Here is a 7,537-nt window from a genome sequence, read left to right on the forward strand (position 1 = left end):
TATCTACATGCTCTTAGCAGCAGTAGTTAGGATTATAATAATGAAATAATAACAGCAACAACAATAACAATAAGAATAATCGTTAAAACTAAAAATAAAAACAATAACAAGAGCAAAAATATTAATAATAATGATGATGAAGAAGATGATGATGATGAAGATGATGATGATGATGATGATGATGATGATGATGATGATGATGATGATGATGATGATGATGATAGAATAATCGTGATAATAACAATAATAATAACAATGATAAAAAATAATAATAACAATAAAAATAATAACAATAATAATAATAATAATAATAATAATAATAACACTAATGATAATAACAATAACAAAAATAATAATGCCAAAACCATCAGCAACGCAGTTATTAACACACGCCCTACAACTGCCATTAATAACCCGAGCGCCACGCGACGGGCGACCTGGCCGAGAAGGCGCAGAGTGGAGCAGCGGGCGGGTGGGCGCAGACATAGACACAGACAAACGCTGTCTATGATAGAGTTGGGAACAAAAGACATTCCAGCGTCGGCTCGGACCGGACCGCAGCTCAAAACAAACATTGGCTCATGACTTGCAACATTTAGATCAACCAATGGGAGGACTCGCCGAGGGACAGGCACTGACGAGGGTCGGCCTCTACCCCCCCCCCTTACTGTGCCCCCCCCTCCTCCCTCCATACTGTTCAAAGTGAATAAAAGCATATTTCCTTTTTTTTTTCTTGTCTTGTTTTTGCCTATCTTTTATTTTCCTACTTCGATTTTATCTTTATTGTCCAATTCGATGGCAGTAGGAGTGAAAGACAATACCACCCTAACGTAATATATATTTCCCCATTCCTCTTTCCCCTTTCTCTTTTTTTTCTCCCACTTCCCCCTCTTCCAAAACTTGCCCCCTCTCACCTCCCATTACAGTCACCCTAACCCGACCTTCACAAACACGAAGAACCTGAAGCGAAGAAGAACAAGACTGGCCAATCCCTCATCACACATGGCCGCCGCCGATCTGAGATGCAGCGCAGATCCACCGCCCGTCCGAAGCTGAATCGACAATTTCCTGTCGATCCCAGGGAATTACCTACCCCCCCTCCCCCTCCCATCCCCACCCTTTAACCCTTTATAAAGACTAATCCTCTTTAACGATAATCTCTCCTTATCGCTAATCACCTCTCGCCTTAACGATTGTCTGCGCTGACCATTACCGATGATAATCTCGTTTCCCTATGGCGAGGCGAAGGTGGACAATCGCGATTCAGCGGTGTTGGTAAATCCATTGTTAAATTTTCTTGTAACACACCCCATCTACCGACTCTCAACTACAAAGAAAAAAAAATTCCTATATGATTTTTACATTTCTTTATGTGTTCATTTATTTTCGTATCCGTGATAATGACTTGAATTCTCTTTTCTACAAAGGACGTTTGTTGCCAAAGATAACTGTGCTTTCGAATGTCATTTCCTGTTAGTGTTTTGTGACTGAGGAATGGAAATATCCACACGGAGCATGTTACTGCGTTGGGGAGTTAGGATGGGGGGTGGGGAAGGGGGAGGTGAAGGGGAAGGAGGAGGAGAAATGGAGATGGAGAAGAAGGAAGGGGATGAGAAAGGGAAAGGAAACAGAAAGAGGAAGATAAGTGAAGGGGAGAAAATGAAAGGGAAGGAGAAGAATAAAAAGAGGAAGGGAAAGAGAAAAAGGAAGGGGAAGGATAATTTAAGTGGAAAGAGGAAAGAAGAGAAAAGAGGACAGGAAGGGGAATAGAAGAGAAGGAGGAGGAGAGGAGAGGGGGAGGGAAGAGAAGAGGGGAGGGGGTAGCAGGAGGGAGAGAAGGAGAAGAGAAGAGGACAGTGAGGAGACTTAGGACAAACACACGACCATCGGCAGCGCGAGGGAGTGTCCGCGTGTACAAAGAACCATGATGGTGACCTTCCTGATCATTCTAATCATACACACACGCGCGCACGCACGCGCACACACACACACGCGCGCGCACGCACGCACACACGTACACACACACACACACACACACACACACACATACACACACACAAACATATATGCGCTGTGATATTTGTTGTTACATCCTCTTGGTCCTAATTTTCGTTTACATATTATACATATTCCACATCATTTTCACCCTCTCCCTCTTTCCCTCTCTCTCTCTCTCGCTCCCCGTCTCCCTTTCCCTCATCCTCTTCTTCTCTCTCCCTCTCCCTCTCAATCGCCCCTCCTCCTCCCTCACTCTCTCCCTTTCTCTCCCCTCCTCTCCTTCTCCCTCACTCCCCCCTCTCGTGTTTTAACCAACAGCCTCTGACCCGGGCACAAAGACCGTCACCAACCCCGCCCTCGCCACCTGTCCGGCCCGCAGTGCTGTTGGCAGGCGTGGTTTCGATCAAGCATAAAATTAGAGATGCATTTACTCGAGAAAGGCCGACACCTAGCGACCACTCCGCTCCGACCCCGCCTGGGAGTGTGTCTGAGAGGGAGGGGAAGGGGGAGGGGGAGAGAGGGGGAGAGGGAGAGAGAGAGAGAGAGAGGGAGAGAGGGGGGGGAGAGAGAGAGGGAGAGAGGGGGAGAGAGAGAGAGAGAGAGAGAGAGAGAGAGAGAGAGAGAGAGAGAGAGAGAGAGAGAGAGAGAGAGAGAGAGAGAGAGAGAGAGAGAGAGAGAGAGCGGGAAAATACAGACGCGGCTGAGGACAGTTCCGAGCAGTGTGTAGATGCGTCTCGTTGCAACACTCTATGCAAAGCGTTCAATGTCACTGCCACTTCGTGTATATTACTCTATCTCTATCTCTATCTCTATCTCTCTCTCTCTCTCTCTCTCTCTCTCTCTCTCTCTCTCTCTCTCTCTCTCTCTCTCTCTCTCTCTCTCTCTCTCTCTCTCTCTTTCTCTTTCTCTTTCTTTTTCTGTCTCTCTCTCTCTCCCTGCCTCCCTCCCTCCCTCTCTCCACACACACACACACACACACACACACACACACACACACACACACACACACACACACACACACACACACACACACACACACACACACACACACACACACTCCCTCAAAAAAAATGTGCGTATTACCATCACGAAATTTAAATCGCACTCACGAAGCAAAAAGATCCGAAGCTTCGAAATCCATCCCGAAGCATCAGCTGGCGCGTCCCTGGGGTTTGTCGTCGATAAGGCTCCACTCCCGTCCCTGTCACTCCCTTCCACCCTTCACACTGCGATCACTCGTCGCCGAACCTCCAGCGCTAATGTCCGGAGATGCATGATAGACCTCGCTCATGGTGCTATTTTAAGCAGGGAGTCCGTGTCCTTTGAATGTTGATGCGGATATCGTGTGCGTTCGCGTTTGCAGGTGTTCGAGACTCGGGCTGGTGGCTCGCTCGTGGGTGAAGCGACAAAACAGGTATGTATAATAATTATATATATATATATATATATATATATATATATATATATATATATATATATATATATATATATATTTATTTATTTATAAATATATTCATATATATACTCATATATTCATATATATATTCATATATATATATAAATATATATAAATATAAATTTTTCTGAACAGTTATTCAGCATGACCTTTCTATGACGTTTTTTTGCCCGAGAAAATGTTATTTCAAGATGAACGTCATTTTCATAAAAAAAAAAAAGACAAAAATAATAACCCTCCGCCAATAACCACGAATACGAACCACTAATTTGATAAGTACATATAAAAAAAAAATCACTTTATACTTACGTGCAAAAAAACACAAACACGCAAAAACTAGTAGCCCATAGCCTGAGCACATCTCGTACCCTCATGTCACTGACCTTGGCACTTGACCTCGAAACGGGGGCGGTCTGATGACGTCACCCGGTCGACGCCCAACCGCAGGACGGCGGATCTGATGCCTTAAGACCTGCTTCCCGAGGGCGTCTACGACCAGGCGATCGCTGGCATTACGCTAAGATTAACACTCCCCGAGGCGCTGTCTAAGCGGTTGGGCGTCGTTATTGTGTCTAATGGTTTGTGTTGTTTTCTTGTTTGTTTGGTTATTATCACTGTTATTAGCATTATAATTAATGTTATTATTGTCGTAATCGTCGTCATCATTATAAGTAATAGCTGTATTATTATTATTACCATTATTGTCGCTGTTCTCGTCTTTGTCTTTGTTATTGTAATTGTAATGCTGTTTAGTTATTATTGTTGATAATGTTGTTATTGTATTTGTTGTCGGGAGCTGTAAAACCCAGTCGAGTAATGAAATAAAAAGGAAATAAATGATTCGTTTGCTTAAGAATGGCAGCCAGCGAAATGGGAGCTCTTTCTTGTACCAACAATGTGTAAGGCTATCTCCTCAATCTCTCTCCATGTCCCATGCCCTATTTTTCTTCTTCGTTTCTTTTTTCTCTCTACCTTCGGTCTCACTTCCCCCCTCTCTCTCTCCCTCTCTCTCCCTCTCCCTCCCCATCTGCTTCTCCTATCCCCCCCCCTCCTTCTTCTTCTTCTTCTTCTTCTTCTTCTTCTTCTTCTTCTTCTTCTTCTTCTTCTTCTTCTTCTTCTCCTCCTCCTCCTCCTCCTCCTCCTCCTCCTCCTCCTCCTCCTTCTCCTCCTCCCTGTGCACCATTCTATTTCTAAAGTTCAGCGGCTCTAAAGATGAACTTATTCTGCTGAACCCTTTGTTTCTCCTGCACACTCATTTGCCGGTTTCCAGTACTAGGTGTGGCGGACTACTGAAAACGTCATCCTCGTCTTTTAACCGTTATAATTTTTTTCATTTAGTCCATAATTGGAACTGACATATATGGGACATGAAAATACGGATGCACAAACGTACACGCGTACACACACGCTGGCATACATAGACACATAGACGGGACGAGAGAGAGAGAGAGAGAGAGAGAGAGAGAGAGAGAGAGAGAGAGAGAGAGAGAGAGAGAGAGAGAGAGAGAGAGAGAGAGAGAGAGAGAGAAACAGAGAAGAGAAAATTAGAGAGAGAAAATGAGACAAAGAGGAAGAATAAAAAAAAAAAACGAGAAGCAAAGAAAGGGGGAGAAAGAATATTTCTAAGAATACACACACACACACACACACACACATGCAATTTGACATCATTACGTTTTTGCCGCATTTCAGACGAGCACTTCCGCGGCACAAGCGCTCCGTCGGGATTATAAGCCTTAAATCCCCAGCCATGCCTTCCAACCAGGGAGAATATTGGACTAACTGTTCCCGACCTCCGGCCTCCGAGATCCCCGCAAAACACAGTGCACACACGTTACAATAAATTGGCGTTCATTTTCACCTGGTAATATATCTGCTCTTGCTCCACTGGTCTAGATTTATCATCATGCTCGCTATCATCATTTTATCTCAACTTCGGCTTCGCACTGTCTTGCCAGGGAGGCGCGGGTCGGGCCTCGAAAGTCGGCCTTCTGCGGCCTCTCTCGTTTGTGCTGGCCTGCTTCTCCCGTTCCTTCGGCGTCTTGGAACTGCCTGTGTTTTGACTTACGAAGGGGAGAAGGGAAGGGGGATGGGAGAGGGAGGCGGGTGAGAGAGAAAAGGAGGGTGGATAGGAGAGGGAGGCGGGTGAGAAAGAGAAAGAAAGAGAGGGTGGATAGGAGAGAGAGGCGGGTGAGAAAGAGAAAGAAAGAGAGGGTGGATAGGAGAAGGAGGTGGGTGAGACAGAGAGAGAGAAAGAGAGGATGGGAGAATCGGAAAAGGGGAGGGAAGAAGAGATGTACAGAATAATGAGTGAAATTGGGAACAATGATGTGGCGTTTGATGGGACGGGATAGGGTGGGGGGGGGGTATAGGGGAGGAAGAGAGAGGCTAAAACGAAAACAGGGAAGCAACAGTTTTCCGCGAGTCTTCCCCTCAACACTGCGCCCCTACCTCTCCCCTCTCCCCCTCCATGTCAAATTATATAATTCTCTTTAGAATTCCTATGACTCTCTCTGCCACCCTCCCCACGCTCCCCTCTCCCTTTTCCACATCCCCCCACGTTCCTATAATACCCCTACATCCTCCCCTCCTTCCCCGACTAGATCACCCCCCATTGCTTCCCCACCATCCCCATCCCTTTTTAAAAATACACCCCCACATCCTCCCCTCCTTCCCCACCCAATCCCATACCTCCCCCATCCCCTTTTATAATTACCCCCACACCCCCTCCTTCCCACTCAATCCCATACCTCCCCCCCATCCCTTTTTAAAATCACCCCTACATCCTCCCCTCCCTCCCCACCCATTCCCTACAGCTTCTCCTCCCTCCTCCCCCTCTCCTCCTCGCCATACGGGTCGGAGCGCGCCCCACCTGACCCCCGGCCGCCGCTGGTTCCAGGAAAGGTTGACGGCGGCTTGACCCGGACCCTGACCGTCGCCATTTACAGCTCGACTTGCCGGAGAAAAATCACATGTTAGGATCCACTCATTACCGACGTACATGTGCACTGCCGGTCTGGCCAGTGCCACCGCCTCGCGCATTCGTCTTTTTCTTCTTGCTTTTTTTTTTTTTTTTTTTTGGAAGGATTTATTTCTCTCTCTCTCTCTCTCTCTCTCTCTCTCTCTCTCTCTCTCTCTCTCTCTCTCTCTCTCTCTCTCTCTCTCTCTCTCTCCCTCTCTCTCCATTTCTTATATTTCAATCTCTCTTCTCTCACTATCTCTCAATTTCTCTCTCTCTCTCTCTCTATCTCTATCTCAGTCTCTGTCTCTTTCTTTATCTCTACACCTTTCTCTCTCCCTCCCTCCTCCTCCTCCCCCATCTCTCTCTCTCTCTCTCTCTCATTGTTTTTTTCATTCCTTCGTGTGGTCGGTCTTGTTGTCGAGATGCTCTTCCTGTCGTTGACATCTATATTGTTTCGAAGCTTCTGGAATTTAACAAAAGACTGAGCCGCCGTTCGTCCTGCTTTAATTATAGCCACATAGAGAGAGAGAGAGAGAGAGAGAGAGAGAGAGAGAGAGAGAGAGAGAGAGAGAGAGAGAGAGAGAGAGAGAGAGAGAGAGAGAGAGAGAGAGAGAGGCAGACAGACAGAGCAAGAAGGAGAGAGGGAGGAGGGGAACATTTTGTCATTCATGTACTAGATTTTTTAAAATAAATAAATTAATGGTTTAAAAATAAAAACACTTAGCCGTCCTGAGATCAAAACGACCAGCCTCTTAACACGACTTCCTTTTAAATGTTGTGTTGGGCTAAGGCTTCGGACTCTCATACGTCAGCGAATGTATTAAACATCCGAGCGTCTCAACAGCGAGTTCATTTTTTTTTTTTTTTTTTTTTTTTTTTTTTTTTTTTTTTTTTTTTTTACGTCGCCACATAAATTATCAGAACCTGTAACCGAAGGCAATAAACTCTGGGAGCAAAAACCTAAGAATTTCATAATGGTCATCGGAATCAGAGACGAGGCCCACTGTGTGTGTACCTGCTGTACCTGCTGAGCGTCTCGAGACGGACGTTCGTTACTGCTGCTCATTACTGCACGCGGATCGCATTTTCCGGCTGGTTAAGGGAAAGCGGGGGCTGCGCTG

The 7,537-nt window shown here is 46.0% G+C and overlaps 1 long non-coding RNA gene across 1 annotated transcript in view; it reads right to left on the reverse strand.

The window, feature by feature from the left end:
* Window positions 1-3,320, reverse strand: part of LOC125028153 — a 37,515-nt gene extending 34,195 nt beyond the window's left edge. The window contains exon 1 of the long non-coding RNA XR_007115094.1: window positions 3,108-3,320. This is a non-coding gene — a long non-coding RNA (uncharacterized LOC125028153). The remainder of the gene's footprint in view (window positions 1-3,107) is intronic.
* Window positions 3,321-7,537: the final 4,217 nt, after the last annotated feature.

This window comes from Penaeus chinensis, chromosome 8, assembly GCF_019202785.1.
Source record: "Penaeus chinensis breed Huanghai No. 1 chromosome 8, ASM1920278v2, whole genome shotgun sequence".
Lineage (NCBI taxonomy): Eukaryota > Metazoa > Arthropoda > Malacostraca > Decapoda > Penaeidae > Penaeus > Penaeus chinensis.